Raw genomic sequence first — 20,638 nt, 5'->3', positions numbered from 1 at the left:
GTCCACCCGTTTCCACAGCACACTGTTTACTGTGTCCAGCTGGGCGCCCAGTCGAACCAATAGGTCTGCACCAATGCAGACAGAATGGGTCAGCTGAGGTGCTACCTGGAAGTAGTGAGCAAACTTCCTTTTTCCGATGGAGATGGAAGCTACACAGCTTCCTTTGCTCCAAATGGACCTATGAGGTGGGGGTGCCCACCACAGAACCTGTGACTGCGTCACCAGGGTCACCTGACAGCTTCGCGACAGGTCCTCGAACAGACCTTCACTGATTATGGACTTCTCAGAGCTGAGGCTAAGAATTACATCATCAACCTGCACTTCTGCCACCTGGACCCCCTCCCACCACCATGGGGTGGTAGTCCTGGACCCCCTGAGGTACCAGGGTGCACAGAAAGGACTCCCATTCATTACCGGACAGGGAGATCCACTCTTCTTCAGGGATGAAAAGGGGGTGTGCTTTACCTGGCGGGTCAAGCAGCTGCTCGGAGCACTGCTCCTGTAGTTGGGAGACCGTGGGAGTGCTGGCCTGGGCAGGACTTCCCTGTAGTTTTGGAAAGCAAGAAGAGACATTTATTCTCGTCCAGAGGAACCAGGAGGAACCTCCAACTCAGCTATAGTGTTCAGTGGGCACTGTGTGATCACAGCATAACCACTGAATCCCCCTTTTTGCTGTGCAACAGGCTTAGGGTTTTTGATCTGAGCCCACAATTTTCCACGCTGGCAGTCCACCAGAGGCTCCAGCCTGTCAAGCAGGTCTTGGCCAATGAGTAGTGGCTCTGTTTTTAACCTAGAGATGTAAACAGGATGCACCACGTTCATTGGCCCGAACCTAAGTGCCACCCACACTCGGTGTGTGATCCTGGCATGATCCTGGGTATAGCTGGAAAAATCTATCTTACACGGTTCTACCTTAAGTCTGATGCCTTTTCCTTTCGCTAATCGTTTGAGCTCGCTGAGTAGATCGGCTGACATCAAACTAATTTCAGCCCCAGTGTCAATCAGTGCTTCTCTATCTAAGACGTTTTCAAGAGAAACCTTGATATAAATACGCCTTGCTTTGCCTTTCTGGCTGAGATTCCCTAAGAATTGTTGGAAGCCTGCCTTTTCTTTGACTTCAGGGGCGGGGTCAGCGCCCAACTCAGAGTCACAGCCTTCTTCCAGGCAGGAACCCTCCCACCCAATCAGATAGACTGAGGGAGGGGCTTGGGACGGATCCCCGCCTCCTCCAGTGAGAAGGGGCGTGGTCCCCCTAAGCTCATTCACACTTCTGGCATTCGGTGCGGAAGGTTTACCCTGTCCTGATCTCTCAGGCAGGGCTTGTTCAAGCCTGGCCAGGCGGGCTGCAGTCGACTCCCTTCGTCCAGTCTTATGATAGGCTCTGCCTGAGCCCTTGCCTTCCCCGTAGCGCTCACGGCGGCTCTGACGCTTAGTGCGGTCCTGCCTGCCTATTTTGTGCCGGGGCTTAGCGAGCTCAGGAACCTCAGCTGCCTCGAGCTGAGGCGAGTCGTCAACCCTGCTGGCTTTAGTGGGGAACACGGCCGTTTTAGCAGGTTTTCGCTCTGAGGAAGCAGAGACTTCAGCTCCCCAGGCTTTTTGAGCCAACCTTCTAATGTCAGCCATTTTCATCGCTGTGTGTGCATCACAATCATTTTCCTGACTGAGGGATGCAGATTAGCAATGAATAAACCTTTGAAATTCACGTTCTCTTCGCAACCCTCTTCATTCCGCCCTGCAAAATAAGTGCGCCTAAGCCTCTGATAATAGTCGCGAGGGGCTTCAGCTTTTTCGTGCTTAATATGGTGCACAGCAGCCACGGCAGCTATGGGATCGATAAAAGCCGAAAATTCTCCGATCATTGCCTGACACAGCTCCTCAAAGCTATTACAGACTTCCGGTCCTTGTCTAGACATCCACTCGTGGACCGCTCGGCTGGTAGTTTTCCTTACTTACATAGACTTTTCCTGTTCGGACGCTTCGGGCATAAACTGCAAAGTATATCTCAGCTCATCGATGTAGGTCTCCACATTATTCCCTGACACTGACGGGTCAAACCTTTCTACATCTTTGGCTAACTGCCTCAGGGAGTGGAGGTTAATTTTTACGGTTTCTCCGCGGGCAGGGAGACGGCCGTGATCAGGAGCAGGGGGTCTATGCCTGAACTGACTCGCCCTTGCGTTTCGCGCAGGACTCAGCGATCTCCCCCATGCCGATCCGACCACAGACCCTGGCCGGGAGAAACCTCCTCCCGGCGCGCTGGGTGAGCGCTCCGGGCTGCTAGGTGGGCTGGCATGCAAGTGGGATCTAGTCTATTTTGCTTCCAGTACGGCAGCATCTGACTCCTTTTGCCTTTCCTGGCTGAGCTCATTTAAACTCTCAATTTCTTTTTCTTTTTCTTTCGAGCGCCCTTCCAGGTCTCTCCTAGCTACCTCAGCCGCAGTTTCTCTAGCAGACAAGTCATCTAATTTACCTAAAACTTCCCTGAGTCAGTCTTCACTTTCCTCATTTTTCACTCTCTTTTCTCTGATTATATCCAACAACTCGACTCGCTCCACCTTATATCTTTCTAGCGTTCCCTGAAGCTTTTGAAACTTTGTCAGCTCGGACAAAGACAGTTCCAGCTGTTTAGCTAGATTTAAGGTGAAACTCGATAGGACCAGAACTGCGTTCACAGACACTCCTGTGTTAAGCTGGTTCGCTACCTTAGCTACTAAATCTACTTGCAGCTTCTCAATATCATCAAAGTTCAACTTTTCGATACCACTCCAGTAACCAGGATTGTCGTCGCTAGAAATAGTACTTATAAGCGACTCCACTTCAGACATTTTAGCAGCCATTGTCATTACGTCAGAGAAACTTTAAGAGTATTACTTTTTTTTTTCTTTTTCCAAAATACAGTATGGAATCTAGACACCCGAGCAGATGGATTTCCAATCAGCACATGTTACACTAAACGCTAGAAAACAGGGGGATTTCTTTACGCAGTTATCAGCATACCCGGTATTCGCGTATAGAAGCCGCGGTGCTGTGCTGAACTTCAGTTATTCTGTGCGACTGATTCTCATTTCATTCTAAACTCGCCCACCCAGGGACGCCATTAAATGTAATGGTTTGATGGGTTTACTGAGACAATTATTACTTGTAGCAGTAATCACAAGGTTGTTCGTTGGGGCTTTTAGAAAATCAATCGTCAGAACAACTAACAACGCATACACAGGGGTTCAATACACTAGATACATTTATTAATATAAATTGTGCACCAAACATATACTAGTCTGCCTGGATACGAGTGGCAGACCTTACTTTGAGGGTTATCAATATACAAGGTATATAATCCCGAAGAGATGCAAACACAAAGAGATACACAACAGAGAATATATGTCAATATATATCGTTCGGTTACCAAATCGCTAATCAGTGTTATTACCCACTGTTACTCTAAACTCGGAAGTAAATACATTACTCATGAATTAAATTGATAACAACTTGTGTTGAGGTACAATTAAATTCTCGAGACGCAATGTAGAACATGGGGTTTACTTATCCACTGTGTATGGATTTGGAATTTCCCGGCACGAACACCAAACCAGCTGACAGGCTCTGTTGCAGCCTCTGTTCCAGCGGTTGTCCAATGGGCGTTGTCCCGGCGTCCTCTGGCTACCGGCCAACCAGTCAAGGTGCAGCTCGGAGTAGGACGGGCGGAGGAATCTGACTGCGGCGCGCAGGGCAGTCGTTGCTCCGAGGGGATCTACCAGCAGTCCGGCTGGCTGGTAGAAAGTCTCTATGCACAGAGTGTGACCGCGAGTCCTCACAAGTCACTCTTGTGCCTGGGAAGAAGCTGGTTCGTTCCCGGTCCAGCACTGCTTCTGAATAAGCTATTCAGGTTGTCGACGAGGGTCCAACTGTAGGGTCCAACTGTCCAACACAAACACAATCTGTGGCGTTTAGCGTGACATAGTCTTGCAGGCATCGTGCTGTCTCACTGCAATACTATACCGCTGGAGGAAACAGTCCATCTGGCCATGAAACTCATTTGAACGTCTAGCTACAGCAACTAACAATATCATGATTTATTCAGGATGTGTGGAATCAGCACGTCCCGGAGACAGCTTCCGAAATCGTGAGCATTCTCTGGTGGTGTCCTGCAGGGCACCTGTGGGCGTGCGTTGGTGGTATAGTGGTGAGCATGGCTGCCTTCCAAGCAGTTGACCCGGGTTCGATTCCCGGCCAACGCAGTGGCGATTGGTTTCAAATGCTGTCATGAGCCTTGGATTGTGACTAGCAAAGCGCAGCCTTTTGAAAAACGGAATGCAAAACGGAATTGAAGGAGAATCTTACAGGGGATTCTGAGCGGTGTCTGCATACACGCAGTCCGATACGGGTGCTGAAAGCTTGAGCTACTCTCAATGTCATGCTGCCTTTCCCCGGAGTAAATCTGTTACATTGAAAGAATGCTTCTGGCAGGTTCAAAAAGGGACCCTTGTTAATTGGAGAAATCAATGATTTCGAATGAATTCTGTATGCGTTAAAAGACAGCTATACACAGAAAACATGCAGGACACTGCTCATGATGTTTCCCGAGCTGAAACACAGTGCGTTTTTCCAAGCCATCTGACAAAGCCCGCCCACTGAAAACTGCAGCAGATCGTGTAAAGACGTTCAACTTTGTAACTACTGCACGCACAGGAAGCAGAATAATTTCCTCTTTTCCGGTTTTATTTATGCGAACCATAAATAAACCAAATAAACCAAGTTGCAAGAGGCCCGCACCCACAGCACAAATTGCGCAGCCTAGGCCACCTCCTCGCCCTGCACGCCACCGCCTCCTGCTGGGCCCACTCTTTCGCACACTCACACGCCACACTAACACTCAAAAGTGTGGGCAAAACAAGAAAACGAGCGCACCGTTTCCTACACATCTGCAGTCACCGTTGCGCATTCGCAGCATGTCCCGGGATGCAATTCGGCCTCATTTGCATAACTCCAGACCGGCAGATCGCCACGCAAGCTCGCGACGTGCGCCTGCCACACACCGAACAAACCTTTTCAGCAATTTCCAAAAAACGGGCCTGCTCGCCTGCCCACAAGGCTCCGTCTCTTACCTGCTCTCCAGAGCCTGCTGCCTTCTGTGCTTTTCTCTCGGCACCGCTGCAGCGCACACAACTCCTGCAGCGGGAGGGGGGGAGAAAGTTCCCGCGCTCCGCCGCAGGGAAGGCTCGCTCCGTGCGCACACGTCCTTTCGATGCCAGTCCAACAAGTGCTCCGCATTAGCTGCGTCAGGGCTCCGGGGTGTCGCACCTCACCTCACCTCACCTCGCACTGCCCCCTCCTTGAATGTCTGCCGCTGGGCATGCCCCACTCTCCTCCGCCTTATCTTATCGCGTGTGAGCACCGACAATGGCCACAATGCCGGGGAATGGCACCTGTAAATTAATTCTCTTCTCTTGCAGCCTGAGATCATGTCCTTCTTTTGGCTCCCTCCAGTTCTGATAAAAAATCTCACTCTTAGATTTGTTAATTTTTGCGGATGAAGCCAAAGAGAAACGATCACAGCACTGCAGAGCTCTGCTAATTGAGGCATTGTCAGAGAGGAGCAGGGTCATCCATGTATAGAGGTCTTTACCTCTCCTCCCCCACTTCCAGGCACTGGTATCCCATTAATGGCCTGATCCTGGCGCAAGGCACAGGCTAAGGGCTCCATAGCCAAAACGAATAACAAGGGGGATAATGGGCAGGCCTGCCTCACCTCTGAACAGACTTCAAAGGGGCGTGATCTATTGCCATTAACCATTACTCTGCTGTTGCTACCTGTGTACAGCAGGTTAATCCACTTTCTCATGATGGGGCAAAAATTCATGTGCTCAAGTACCAATGTTAAGTACTGCCGGTTTAGGCGGTCAAAGGCCTTTTCTAGGTCTACACCTAAAATGCACAGAGGGAGGGAGCGATCCTCTGAGTACAGACAGACATCCCTCAACAAGGCCAGGTTGTCGCTCATCAGGCGTCCTGCTATCCCACAAGTCTGTTCTTTCCCTACCAGTGAGGCCACTACATTTTGTAGGCGCAGGAAAAGGGCTTTGGACAGGATCTTAGTGTCCAAGCCTAACAGGCTGAGGGGTCTCCAGTTCTTTATGTCATTCTTTGCTCCTTTCTTAAACAAGAGAGAGATAGTGCCTTCTCTTAAGGAGTCAGGCAGCAATTCTGTCTTATAGCTTCCCTCGAATAGGAGCAGTAGCGGATCCTGAAGCAGATCCCAAAAGGTGCAATAAAATTCTTTAGGGAGCCCGTCAGCACCCGGAGTTTTCCTCTTCTGTAAGCTCTCCATAGCCTGTCTCAGCTCTTCTATTGTCAAATCCCTCTCAAGTACTTCCCTATCTTCTTCACTCAAAACGTTTTCTAGCTTTGAGGTAAAAAAATGAATTTCTTCATCCTTTACCTCTGTAGAGCTGTACAGTCTTGAGTAGAAGGCCTTGGTGCAGGAGAGGATAGCACTCGGCTCTGTTCTCTCTCGTCCCTCCTCATCAACTACACTTTCCATGACAGACTTGGAGCCTACCACTTTCCTGAAAAAGAAGCGAGTACACTTCTCATTTTCTTCCAAGAACTGCACTCTGCTTCTTAACAGCACTCCTCGACTACTTTCTTCGGCTATGCTCCGGATGTCCTTTTTTAAAAGGGTGATATCCTCGAGCACAGCGAAGCCACTGTGCAGCATCGTGTAGAGACGCTGCAGCTGCCTCTGTTTCCTGGCTAGCACTCCTCTCCATCTGGCAGCAGCCTTCCTTCCCTCAGCCATGAAAAAGGCCTTTGTCCTCATCTTCACCTCCTCCCACCACTCTCCTACTGACCCGTACAGACACTGCAAGGACAGCCACTGTGATAGTTTCTCCTTGTAGCGGGATACTACCCCCTCGTTCTCTAGCAGCTTTGTGTTGAGTTTCCAGAGGCCTGGGCCAAAGACAGTCCCGCCCTTGAGTTCCACTCTACACCCTAAAGCCTGATGATCTGAGAAGAAGACAGGCTGAAGAGTGACCCCAACAACTTTCACTCTCTCTGAGACAAAGCAATAGTCAATTCTGGAGCTGCTATTCCTCCTTGACCATTTATATCCTGCTGTTGTGGGATATATACATCTATATGTGTCTGAGAGTTTAAAGTCTTGAACTAAGTTTTGCAGGGCCAGTGAGCTGGAATCCAATTTTATCGGAGAGCTAGACTGCCTGTCTGTGTGCTCTAAGATACAATTAAAATCCCCTCCCACTATCACGTCTGTGCTACTTAACAATAGGGGAGAGAGTGCCTTGAGTAGCTCCACCCTTCCTCCCACGTCAGTAGGACAATACACATTGATTAGCCGCAGGTTAACGGTCCCCCATTCCACATCCACACACAGCAACCTGCCATCTATGACCCTCTGAATACTTTTCAATTTGAAAGCCCATCCTTTGAAAAGAATGGCCACGCCAGAGGCTCTGTTGTTACTGTCCCCTGACCAAACAGAAGGCCCTTTATCCCACCTATCTTCAAAGGTTTTATACCTCTCTTGATAGGCTAAAGCACACTCCTGCAACATCAACACATCTCCCTCTCTCTGCTGGAGGTAATCAAAGACAGACTGGCATTTAACTCTGTCATTGATACCTCTGGTGTTAAGAGATATTATGTTTAGATCCATATTACATAAGAAAGTGGAACCAGTCTTTACAAAACACATTTCTCTTCGGTCTCACCTGTTACCTTCTTCTTTTTCTTTTTCTTCTTACCAATTTCCTGCCAGCCATCCTCTGAATGAGCCTTCATCAGGGTGGCAGCAGTAAAAGCATTCACGGAGTCCATTTCAAGGAAGGGGGTAGAGGGAGGGGTGGAGGGGTTCCAGCTGTCCCCATCGCCATGCTCTCCTTCCTCCTCGCTCGGGGAGAAAACAGAGTCATTTTTCCTTTTCCTCAAGTCCAGCTCCTGGGAGCACTGAGGGGAAAGGGGTGCAGCCGATGCACCAGTCTCCTCTTCCCCCTCACCCACCAGCTGTTGCAGATCCTCCGTGATGGACTGGATGGAGGAGAGGAGGGCATCTGTAGCACTTGCAGAGTCTAAGAAAAGCAGCTCCGCTGAATCCTGGGTATCGTCGCTGGACCCGCTCCACCGGGGGGCCCCACACTGGCCCTCGTTCTGAGGAGCAGGAGTGGGGGAGGGGTCCTCGCTGTTCTCGGGGGTTTTCAAACCCTCGTGCTTGTCTGGTGCAGTCTGCGGTTGTGGGAGCGTAGTGGATTTCTCTTCCACCGGCCCCGGAGCCACAGCAGGACTGATCCTGGCTGGAGGCTGAGACTCTTTGTCCAACAAGGGTTCTTTGTTTGACTTGTTGTTTGCTTTGGCTTTTCGGGCCGGTTTGGCTGAAACAAGCACTGCCTCATCCTTTCTCATTTTGAGTTTATTGGCGTAGGCGTGAGGGCAGTTCTTAAAAACGTGTCCTTCCGAACCACATAAATTGCACTTTGGCAGCATTGAACAGTCAGAGGCTAAATGTCCCTGTTTGCCACAGGTCTTGCAGCATTTCACAGTGCAGGACGATGCCAGGTGTCCCACAGCACCACAGCGCCGACACACCTTTGGTTGTCCCACATAAAAAACATAGCCTTTGCAGGCGCCCAGCCGGATTGTAGAGGGCAGGTGCCTTAAGCCTCCATTTACATTGTCCGGTAGCAAGCGAACCTCGAATTTCCTTGCTCCTGTTTTTATACCGTCAACATCTCTAACCTCAGTTCCATGGTGGACGGTGCAGTACTGCTTAAGCCAGGTGTGAATGTCCTCCGTCTTTGCCAGTTCCGAGAACATAACAACATGCACCGTTTTCCTCTCTCTCTGTGTCAGAGGCTGCAAGTTGATCTTCTCAAGGGCAGGAACTTTCCCTTTTTTTGCCTCAAACACATCCACACATTGTTCAAACAGAGAATAGGTAGCAAAAACAACCTCAAATGCTTTCTGACCTGGGAGAGCGAAGATGAAATCCAAGTGCCGAGGTTCAAAGCCAAGTTCCTTCTGTAACACTTTTCTGCTGAACTGCATACGATCCATGAAGAGGTCATCCAAAAGCTCAAAACGTACAGCATTCTTGCGGGATCCAAAGGTTGCCATCTCAAACTGCAAAACAAACACTGCTTCCACAAAACAAGAAAACAATCCAACTACTCCAACTACAGGCTGATCAAGGTATCTCCCCTGCCAGGTAAGCCGAGAGCCGCAGGCGATGAGCCCGGAGCTGAACGGGCCCCACTGGCTCGTTTGTAAGGCCAGGTGCATTGCCAACCACGACCGGCAGGGCAGAGGCTTTGAAGGCGGCCTGGGCTCCTGCAGCTGTGCTGCCACGCACTCTGGTTTCTCTTCATCTCGTACAAATCTTTTGCCTTTTACTAAAGATTTCCATGGAGAGGAGCATGAATGAGTTCCATACAATTTTTGTGCTTCCCTGCCTTCGGGTGGGGCGCAGCTGGGCTGGTCAAAGAGAGAAAACAAAATCGCTCACAATCGCTCTTATTATGGCGACTGTGGCCGTCTGCTCTGTGAGTCCTCGGTCTCCGCCTGTCTGATTGGCGCTCTTTTCTTTGGAGGGCGGGAAGTGTCCGGCCGCAAATATGAAGCGTTACAGCAACGACATGCCATGAGACGATTGATAACGATTTCCATAGGATCCCCGCGGTTGCCTGGCAACCGTCAGCTTTGCGCAGTGGCAGTATCGTAGCCTGTGAGGTATAGCCGAGGCGCGATTATTGCTAGTTGAAAACTTTTCCCAATACCCCGCTTCCGCCGGTTTGCAATACAATCGGCGAAAGCAATTTTTGACAGTCTCGTCAGAGACTGAGCAAGGTGTTTTAAGACAGATTTTGTCATGGTAACATCATGGTAGAAAGAAACAAGCTTCTTACGTCTCAACAGAAACGCTCTTTAGCTCTTTCAGCGTTATGCAGAGAACAGCGTCTGTCGAGATCACTTTTGAGTCAGCGCGAAACGCCGTGTGCTGTCAGTTTGATTTCATATTGCTCGTAGGGCGCCCGGCTTTTGTCTGTCAAACGTTAGGTTGCGCTTCTTCATGCTGCATCGTCGGCATGAGTGGAGCTTTTTAATTGTCTGTACTTGTCTTACTGCGCCCCATAAGAAATCGTTTGTCCCCGTTCAAAAGAGATTGTGCGATGTCCTGCAGCGTTCGCAAAGCAAACCTTTGACAGTTTGAAAAGAGGAATTTATTCTGCTTCCTGTGCGTGCAGTAGTTACAAAGTTGAACGTCTTTACACGATCTGCTGCAGTTTTCAGTGGGCGGGCTTTGTCAGATGGCTTGGAAAAACGCACTGTGTTTCGGCTCGGGAAACATCATGAGCAGTGTCCTGCATGTTTTCTGTGTATAGCTGTCTTTTAACGCATACAGAATTCATTCGAAATAATTGATTTCTCCAATTAACAAGGGACCTCCCTTTTTGAACCTGCGAGAAGCATTCTTTCAATGTAACAGATTTACTCCGAGGAAAGGCAGCATGACATTGAGAGTAGCTCAAGCTTTCAGCACCCGTATCGGGCTGCGTGTATGCAGACACCGCTCAGAATCCCCTGTAAGATTCTCCCTCACTTCCGTTGTGCAGTGCTTTACCTCTTTCAAAAGGCTTCACTTTCCTAGTCACATTCCAAGGCTCATCGAACCCGGGCTGTTTCCTCCAGCGGTATAGTATTGCAGTGAGACAGCACGATGCCTGCAAGACTATGTCACGCTAAACGCCACAAATTGTGTTTGTCCGTTCGTGTCAGTCGTCCTGCAGCCACGGGAAGTGGGACACAAACATGCTGCAATGCTTTCAGGACGTTAGGATTTGTTTGTGCAACATCCGAGAAGAGTACTTGTGGCTTGAATGTGAACTGTACGTGCCCGCCCCCTTTCCTCTGTAGTGCATGATTTCCTCCCGGCATGCCCTTCGTCATTGTTCTGTCATCTTGTATTTAAAGGGTTGTATTTCTGCTGCTGAAAATAAGCAACGGTTTTCTCACAACGCCCTTTGTTCCCGACGGAGCCCTTGTCTGTCATGAAATTCTTCAAAACCTCAAGCTAGAAGAAGAAGAAGATGACAAATATGAAGCGTTACCGCAACGACATGCCATGAGACGATCGATAACGATTTCCATAGGATCCCCGCGGTTGCCTGGCAACCGTCAGCTTTGCGCAGTGGCAGTATTGTAGCCTGTGAGGTTTAGCCGAGGCGCAATTATTGCTAGTTGAAAACTTTTCCCAATACCCCGCTTCCGCCGGTTTGCAATACAATCGTCGAAAGCAATTTTTGACAGTCTCGTCAGTGCGTGACATAGTCTTGCAGGCATCGTGCTGTCTAACTGCAATACTATACCGCTGGAGGAAACAGCCCGGGTTCAATGAGCCTTGGAATGTGACTAGGAAAGTGAAGCCTTTTGAAAGAGGTAATGTCGACGCTTTTTTAACAGAGTACCAAAAAAGCGTCTTTTTTGAAGGCCTGGGCACTGAGCATTGTTGGTTCAGTGGTAGAATTCTCGCTTCTCACGCGGGAGGCTCTGGTTCGATTCCGAGCCAAAGCAGTGGCTTTTGCAGCGAGCGGCTCCATCACTTGCATCCCCTTGCAACTCGCAACTGAAAACCCACTGAAACTAAGCAGGTGAGCCAGGTCAGTACCCGGATGAGGGTAAGCTACAGGGAAAAACAAAGTTTCCAGCTGGAAGCGGTGTTAATGGTGCCGGCGGGGGGGCGCTCACCCTGAGGTCTGTGCGGGTCCCAATGCCCCAGCATAGTGACGGAGACGCTGTGTTGTAAAAGGGCGCTGTCTCTTGGATGAGATGTAAAACTGAGGTCACAGCGCTCTGTGGTCATTAAAAATGACCACCAAAACCTTTGACAAAAGCTCTTGGTAATTGATGGTCTTCAATAATGCTTCTCCTTTAGGTACATTTTAAATCAGCTGAAAAATGCTGTGAAATGGGGGGTCACTTCACGCCAGTGTAGGATTTGGGTTACAAGAACTATAAAACTGCACGAGAAAGCCCGTACACTGAATTACACGGCTTTCAATTCAAAGGAGGGCAAAAGAAATTCCCTGAGTTCGATTTTTTGCAGCACAGAGAGGATTGCTGTCGTGAGGCTGGTTAGCTCAGTTGGTTAGAGCTAATAACACCAAGGTTGTGGGTTCGAGTCCCGTACGGGCCAGGTCCTTTTCTCCTCTCTTACAAAAGCTGTTAGGTTCCTTTCCGTGGTGAGATGGGTTGTCATGCAACGCTGCTACATAGTGCCGACAGACAATTAAATGACAAAAATGAAGAGAGTTAAAGCAGCTGGAAAGATTTTCTTACAACTTTTGAGCTGACACAGTTTTGGAAAATGTTTTCTTCACGCTGCACTGTACCACATAGGCAGCCAAGAGTCTCCAAAACAAAACAGAATTGACAGTCATATAATGTCCATTAACCCCGGTTTTAAACACAGCATCATGTCTGCCATCATAAGAATATGAGTCCAATATTTTAGAATATAGTCAGAATGTCTTCTAACCTTACCTGTGGTGTCTTTAATCCCTATTGCTCAATGCATGATGTACGTACTGCATACATGTGTCTTGAGAATGAGGAATGGGCCCCTGAGACATTTACCTGTTTCACAAATGATCGTATTTTACTAGAGATTCTGTTTGGGATTCAGATGTGCATTCGGACAGCAATTCCTTTCAAGAAATGATACGTTCTGGATGAGGTCAAAGGTGCTGGAACACTGTATTTAGGATGTATTTGCAGTGATTGTGTCTCCTGCTTCAACGCAGTGATATATAGATGTGCTCCTGTAATTTATTGGTACATGCCCAGGGCAGTAAGTTGTCTGAGGATTTATTTCCAGACGGCATAGAGCAGTGAAGCAGTGAAGTAGTGCAACACACTGGATCATTATATTATTAGAATCTATTCTACTTAAATTATTACATTATACACAACTTGAGCTCTCAGCACCGTACTGAGCCCAGGTGTTTTTCTAAAGCTGTCAGGTGCAGTTCATTTACATGAAGGAAATCTCTTACTGGGTACGATTACAATGCAGTAAGTAGCACAGACTACTTAGGGAATAGGCTGATGTGTTTAAAAACAACCAGCGCCAGGCAGGAGTCGAACCTCCAAACTCCTAATCCATAGTCAGACACATTATCCATTGCACCACTGGCCCTCGTGTGACACTGCAGGGCTGTAACCCAGTGAGCTTAGCACTGCAACTAGTAAAATATTACCCCCGGTCCATTCTTTTCCAAAAGTGAGAAACACCTGTTTTCTACATTTTGTCTGTTTTAAAACCATATCTCTTTAAACCAAACCAAGAGTTTGTCTTTTGCACTGATATTCTGATTCATTTCGATTTCAAAGAAAAAAAAAACATTACCTTCCAAAGCATCATAAAATTGTCCCTTCCTCCAGACTCTACTTCTCTCTTGTAGTAGTACAGCAGACCTTTCCAGGTGAGAAGATCACAGAGTCCGAAATGAGCTTCCTCCATCAAGCAAAGTACCTGAACTTGACTCTGTCATCATAAAAGCGCCCCTGTAATAAAGAAATTAAATCCGAAATCAAGAGGGCAGTTGCCTACTGAAGTTCAAGAAGTCATAAATTTTAACCTAGCAACATATTAAAGGCTGCATCTATACAATTACGATTCTAGAAATGCTCACCAGATTACGTTTTAAGAAAGAACTGCGCCTCAGGTTCCGCCGAGATCTTAACTTGGATGGCAGGATTCAGAGTCTGGAGTGTGGAATGATGGCGCACGGAGGGTCCACATACTGTGGATCCCTCAGTGATCTTCCGCGTGTTCAAACCGCCAGCGTGTGACTCCCCTATCCCCCTGACCTCATTGCTCTGCTCTCGCCTCTGTGCAGCTGAGCCCGACTCATGGTAATGTGGAAAAAAATATGCCCTCAACGTGAGATTTACTCTGGAGTGAGGATAGTTGTTACCTTCTTATCGTTGAAACGGATGTATGTGATGTGGCGACTAGGTTCTTCTCCATTAGCAGGCTTAAGGTTAAAGAAAAAAACATTGCTGACTTCTTTTTTTTTTGCCAGCCGCGAGCGCTGATTAGCGAGGTTTGTATTTCATGTTTTGCAAGTTGCATCCATTTTAAGAAAAACAAGTCGTTCAAGACAGGAAATGAATACTTGCATTTAATTAAGTCTAGACGTATGCGGTTGTCCATAATGACCAGTTCTGTTCGAGAACACAGAACAAAAAAAGGCACCGCTGGGATTCGGACCCAGGATTTTCTGTTTACTAGACAGGCGCTTTAACCAACTAAGCCACAGCGCCCCGGGAGTGCTGTCCTTTTGCAGCCACTTGGACACACCACTCAGACACATCTGCATTCGGTGTGTGCTCCGCCTGCTCGCTGAGCAAGTTGCCACCTTTACATACAATAGCAACATCGACACCAAGAGAAAGGATGACAAATGGCTTTTATCTGGAACTTTTCATGTCCAAGGAGCTCAATGTGCTTTCTGTGTACAACAGGGCCACTGAACTCCACACTGGCCACTGAACCACAGCAGTGGCTTGCTGGCTTGACATCTCCCAAGGAAAATGTTGAAATCGCATGTGGAACAGGAAAATGACCCTCGAGTATGAGGGAAAAAAAAGAAAAAGATCAACTGGAGTGCGCCAACCCATGTCAGGACAGCCCAGTTTCCTAGACGAGGTGGCCGAGTGGTTACTGTATGCTGAGTCTAAAGACAGTTTCACCCGTTTTCTGATTGCTCGGTTCTGTACCAGTGCAGACATGTCAAACAGTGAATGGCTGTACCTCTATTGTATCCGTGCTCAATGAATGAAATCGGTAACAAATGAATATATGTCTAGTTATACGAAAAACGAGTGGTTTATCGACTCATCTTCATTTGCAGATTTAGAGGCAGCTTCGATATTCGTTTTACAGACGGGTTTTTTTTTTTGAATATGGGTCACACACATGCCACAGCAACAAAACATCTCTAGAGATGAGGCTATAGATCACCTTTCCATCCTGCAGGTTTTCCTCCCAAAGCCTACGGCACCAACGGCGACCCCTGCTGGCCGGGAGAGCAAAAGCTTACAGCACCTGGTATTCCCAGGCAGTCTCCCATCCAAGTACTAACCAGGCCCTACACTGCTTAGCTTCCGAGATCAGACAAGATCGGGCATGTTCAGGGTGGTGTGGCCGTAAGCAAAAGCCCTGGCGCCTGACTCGCTACTTGAAGCTGTGTGTGGCGGGGGTTCCGTGCCCCCCGAGCGGGACTGAAGGATCATTCGTGTGCAACTCTTTGGAAAGGAGCTGCTTTCCAAATCGCATTGCGTGCCTGGATGTTGGCGAATGCGCTCCCTTGTGTTGGCTCATCCCGCACTGGAGGAGGACAAACAATCTGCACGGAGGAGCACCAGGCAAGTCTTCACCAGACAAAAACCTCCAGTGCACAGCACTCTGGAAACATTTCGGGGCTTTCGCGTGTTTATTTCAGCACGTAAAGCGCACCGGTCCAACACGTCAGCCGGGCGCGCGGCGCCTCCGCTCTCTTGTGGCCTTGCGGCGTCAGAGCAAGAGGCTCCTTCTCGCTGCCCTTCCGCTGTGTTGCAGGGCCCCGAGAGGGAACCCGGAGCGCGCACTTTGTGGGGGGCGGGGGACCGCGTTCGCGCTCTGCCCCCGGTCTCTTGCGCGAGTACTAAATCTCACGGACAGGGGGGCCTCGTCATTGATTGTTACAGGTGAGACGGGGATTAGGAGGAGACCCCGACTGATGGGTAAAGGGGAGCACTAACACCAGAGGGACACCCCCGGCGTCTCTTTTTGAGAGACGCCCTGGGGTTTCCTAATGGCCAAGGAGGGTCGGGACCTCGGTTTGACGCCTCCCCCGAAGGACGGCGCCTGTTTGTGCAGCAGAGTGTCGCCATCAGGAGGCTGGGGCGTAAGAGAGCCACACAGCCCGCAGGGTGAGCGCTCCCTGCTGGTCCCAGTCACATCTCTTGCAGGAGCAGCAGCAACCGGAGCTTTTCCGGGGTGGAATCTCCCATCCGGGTGCCGGCCAGGCTCACACCTGCTGGGCTGCCCCGGGGGTGAGCCCAGTCGAGAGTCGCAGGGCCAGATCTAGTCACCGGGGAGAAACGATACAAGTGAAGGATTGCTCGGCTCTCGGCACTTGAAAAGACCGACAAATGTCTCGTTCCTGCCGGAGCTGAATGTTCCCGCATGTGTGGTGTCGTCTTCTTCCCCCGCCCCGCTGTGTTTGCTGTATTGTCTCTGAAGCCGGCCCCCCCGAGACGAGACGGGCTGTTCCTGTGCCCCAATTAACACTTTACAGGTGCCATTCCCCGGCATTGTGGCCATTGTCGGTGCTCACACGCGGTAAGATAAGGCGGAGGAGAGCGGGGCATGCCCAGGGGCAGACATTCAAGGAGGGGGCAGTGCGAGGTGAGGTGAGGTGCGACACGCCGGAGCCCCGACGCAGCTAATGCGGAGCACTTGTTGGACTGGCATCGAAAGGATGTGTGCGCACGGAGCGAGCCTTCCCTGCGGCGGAGCGCGGGAACTTTCTCCCCCCCTCCCGCTGCAGGAGTTGTGTGCACTGCAGCGGTGCCGAGAGAAAAGCACAGAAGGCAGCAGGCTCTGGAGAGCAGGTAAGAGACGGAGCCTTGTGGGCAGGCGAGCAGGCCCGTTTTTTGGAAATTGCTGAAAAGGTTTGTTCGGTGTGTGGCAGGCGCACGTCGCGAGCTTGCGTGGCGATCTGCCGGTCTGGAGTTATGCAAATGAGGCCGAATTGCATCCCGGGACATGCTGCGAATGCGCAACGGCGACTGCAGATGTGTAGGAAACGGCGCGCTCGTTTTCTCGTTTTGCCCACACTTTTGAGTGTTAGTGTGGCGTGTGAGTGTGTGAAAGAGTGGGCCCAGCAGGAGGCGGTGGCGTGCGGGGCGAGGAGGTGGCCTAGGCTGCGCGATTTGTGCTGTGGGTGCGGGCCGCTTGCAGGGGCCTGTTTAACTCATACTTACCTGGCAGGGGAGATACTTTGATCAAGAAGGAGGTTCATACTTACCTGGCAGGGGAGATACCTTGATCAGCCTGTAGGTGGAGTAGTTGGATTGTTTTTCTTTCGTTGGAAGCAGTGTTCGATTTGCGGTTTTTGAAATGGCAACCTTTGGATCCCGTAAGAATGCTGTACGTTTTGAGCTCTTGGATGACCTCTTCATGGATCGTATGCAGTTCAGCAGAAAAGTGTTACAGAAGGAACTTGGCTTTGAACCTCGGCACTTGGATTTCATCTTCGCTCTCCCAGGTCAGAAAGCATTTGAGGTTGTATTTGCTACCTATCCTCTGTTTGAACAATGCGTGGATGTGTTTGAGGCAAAAAGAGGCAAAGTTCCTGCACTTGAGAAGATCAACTTGCAGCCTCTGACACAGAGAGAGAGGAAAACGGTGCATGTTGTTATGTTCTCGGAACTGGCAAAGACGGAGGACATTCACACCTGGCTTAACCAGTACTGCACCGTCCACCATGGAACTGAGGTTAGAGATGTTGATGGTATAAAAACAGGAGCAAGGAAATTCGAGGTTCGCTTGCTACCGGACAGCGTAAATGGAGGCTTAAGGCACCTGCCCTCTACAATCCGGCTGGGCGCCTGCAATGGCTATGTGTTTTATGTGGGACAACCAAAGGTGTGTCGGCGCTGTGGTGCTGTGGGACACCTGGCATCGTCCTGCACTGTGAAATGCTGCAAGACCTGTGGCAAACAGGGACATTTAGCCTCTGACTGTTCAATGCTGCCAAAGTGCAATTTATGTGGCTCGGAAGGACACGTTTTTAAGAACTGCCCTCACGCCTACGCCAATAAACTCAAAATGAGAAAGGATGAGGCAGTGCTTGTTTCAGCCAAACCGGCCCGAAAATCCAAAGCAAACAACAAGTCAAACAAAGAACCCTTGTTGGACAAAGACTCTCAGCCTCCAGCCAGGATCAGTCCTGCTGTGGCTCCGGGGCTGGTGGAAGAGAAATCCACTACGCCCCCACAACCGCAGACTGCACCAGACAAGCACGAGGGTTTGAAAACCCCCGAGAACAGCGAGGACCCCTCCCCCACTCCTGCTCCTCAGAACGAGGGCCAGTGTGGGGCCCCCCGGTGGAGCGGGTCCAGCGAGGATACCCAGGATTCAGCGGAGCTGCTTTTCTCAGACTCTGCAAGTGCTACAGATGCCCTCCTCTCCTCCATCCAGTCCATCACGGAGGATCTGCAGCAGCTGGTGGGTGAGGGGGAAGAGGTGACTGGTGCATCGGCTGCACCCCTTTCCCCTCAGTGCTCCCAGGAGCTGGACTTGAGGAAAAGAAAAAATGACTCTGTTTTCTCCCCGAGCGAGGAGGAAGGAGAGCATGGCGATGGGGACAGCTGGAACCTCTCCACCCCTCCCTCTACCCCCTTCCTTGAAATGGACTCTGTGAACGCTTTTACTGCTGCCACCCTGATGAAGGCTCATTCAGAGGATGGCTGGCAGGAAATTGGTAAGAAGAAAAAGAAAAAGAAAAAGGTAACAGGTGAGACCGAAGAGAAATGTGTTTTGTAAAGACTGGTTCCACTTTCTTATGTAATATGGCTCTTAACATAATTTCTCTTAACACAAGAGGTATCAATGACAGAGTTAAATGCCAGTCTGTCTTTGATTACCTCCAGCAGAGAGAGGGAGATGTGTTGATGTTGCAGGAGTGTGCTTTAGCCTATCAAGAGAGGTATAAAAGTTTTGAAGATAGGTGGGATAAAGGGCCTTCTGTTTGGTCAGGGGACAATAACAACAGAGCCTCTGGCGTGGCCATTCTTTTCAAAGGATGGGCATTCAAATTGAAAAGTATTCAGAGGGTCATAGATGGCAGGTTGCTGTGTGTGGATGTGGAATGGGGGACCATTAACCTGCGGCTAATCAATGTGTATTGCCCTACTGACGTAGGAGGAAGGGTGGAGCTACTCAAGGCACTCTCCCCCCTATTGTTATGCAGCACAGACGTGATAGTGGGAGGGGATTTTAATTGTATCTTAGAGCACACAGACAGGCAGTCTAGCTCGCCGATAAAATTGGATTCCAGCTCACTGGCCCTGCAAAACTTAGTTCAAGACTTTAAACTCTCAGACACATATAGATGTATATATCCCACAACAGCAGGATATACATGGTCAGGGAGGAATAGCAGCTCCAGAATTGACTATTGCTTTGTCTCAGAGAGAGTGAAAGTTGTTGGGGTCACTCTTCAGCCTGTCTTCTTCTCAGATCATCAGGCTTTAGGGTGTAGAGTGGAACTCCAGGGCGGGACTGTCTTTGGCCCAGGCCTCTGGAAACTCAACACAAAGCTGCTAGAGAACGAGGGGGTAGTATCCCGCTACAAGGAGAAACTATCACAGTGGCTGTCCTTGCAGTGTCTGTACGGGTCAGTAGGAGAGTGGTGGGAGGAGGTGAAGGTGAGGACAAAGGCCTTTTTCATGGCTGAGGGAAGGAAGGCTGCTGCCAGACGGAGAGGAGTGCTAGCCAGGAAACAGAGGCAGCTGCAGCGTCTCTACACGATGCTGCACAGTGGCTTCGATGTGCTCGAGGATATCGCCCTTTTAAAAAAGGACATCCGGAGCATAGCCGAAGAAAGTAGTCGAGGAGTGCTGTTAAGAAGCAGAGTGCAGTTCTTGGAAGAAAATGAGAAGTGTACTCGCTTCTTTTTCAGGAAAGTGGTAGGCTCCAAGACTGTCATGGAAAGTGTAGTTGATGAGGAGGGACGAGAGAGAACAGAGCCGAGTGCTATCCTCTCCTGCACCGAGGCCTTCTACTCAAGACTGTACAGCTCTACAGAGGTAAAGGATGAAGATATTCATTTTTTTACCTCAAAGCTAGAAAACATTTTGAGTGAAGAAGATAGGGAAGTACTTGAGAGGGATTTGACAGTAGAAGAGCTGAGACAGGCTATGGAGAGCTTACAGAAGGGGAAAACTCCGGGTGCTGACGGGCTCCCTAAGGAATTTTATTGCACCTTTTGGGATCTGCTTCAGGATCCGCTACTGCTCCTATTCGAGGAAAGCTACAAGACAGAATTGCTGCCTGACTCCTTAAGAGAAGGCACTATCTCTCTCTTGTTTAAGAAAGGAGCAAAGAATGACATAAAGAACTGGAGACCCCTCAGCCTGTTAGGCGTGGACACTAAGATCCTGTCCAAAGCCCTTTTCCTGCGCCTACAAAATGTAGTGGCCTCACTGGTAGGGAAAGAACAGACTTGTGGGATAGCAGGACGCCTGATGAGCGACAACCTGGCCTTGTTGAGGGATGTCTGTCTGTACTCTGAGGATCGCTCCCTCCCTCTGTGCATTTTAGGTGTAGACCTAGAAAAGGCCTTTGACCGCCTAAACCGGCAGTACTTAACATCGGTACTTGAGCACATGAAGTTTGGCCCCATCATGAGAAAGTGGATTAACCTGCTGTACACAGGTAGCAACAGCAGAGTCATGGTTAATGGCAATAGATCACGCACCTTTGAAGTCTGTTCAGGGGTGAGGCAGGGCTGCCCATTATCCCCCTTGTTATTCGTTTTGGCTATGGAGCCCTTAGCCTGTGCCTTGCGCCAGG

General features: G+C 49.7%; 5 non-coding genes across 5 annotated transcripts; 4 read left to right on the top strand and 1 right to left on the bottom strand.

Annotated features, from left to right (window-relative positions):
• Window positions 1-4,163: 4,163 nt before the first annotated feature.
• Window positions 4,164-4,235, top strand: trnag-ucc (transfer RNA glycine (anticodon UCC)). The gene has a single exon. It is a non-coding gene; the product is annotated as a tRNA-Gly (tRNA).
• Window positions 4,236-9,360: 5,125 nt separating this feature from the next.
• LOC148633034 (U5 spliceosomal RNA) lies at window positions 9,361-9,477 on the top strand. The gene has a single exon (XR_015934146.1). It is a non-coding gene; the product is annotated as a U5 spliceosomal RNA (small nuclear RNA).
• A 230-nt stretch (window positions 9,478-9,707) lies between these two features.
• On the top strand, window positions 9,708-9,849 carry LOC148633033 (U4 spliceosomal RNA). The gene has a single exon (XR_015934157.1). It is a non-coding gene; the product is annotated as a U4 spliceosomal RNA (small nuclear RNA).
• Window positions 9,850-11,189: 1,340 nt separating this feature from the next.
• LOC148633032 (U4 spliceosomal RNA) lies at window positions 11,190-11,331 on the top strand. Its single transcript, XR_015934109.1, has one exon. It is a non-coding gene; the product is annotated as a U4 spliceosomal RNA (small nuclear RNA).
• Window positions 11,332-15,109: 3,778 nt separating this feature from the next.
• LOC148633031 (5S ribosomal RNA) lies at window positions 15,110-15,228 on the bottom strand. Its single transcript, XR_015934138.1, has one exon. It is a non-coding gene; the product is annotated as a 5S ribosomal RNA (ribosomal RNA).
• Window positions 15,229-20,638: the final 5,410 nt, after the last annotated feature.

This window comes from Lepisosteus platostomus, unplaced genomic scaffold (assembly GCF_059453375.1).
Source record: "Lepisosteus platostomus isolate fLepPlt1 unplaced genomic scaffold, fLepPlt1.hap1 Scaffold_54_H1, whole genome shotgun sequence".
Classification (NCBI taxonomy): domain Eukaryota; kingdom Metazoa; phylum Chordata; class Actinopteri; order Semionotiformes; family Lepisosteidae; genus Lepisosteus; species Lepisosteus platostomus.
This window is presented reverse-complemented; position numbering and strand designations above follow the sequence as displayed.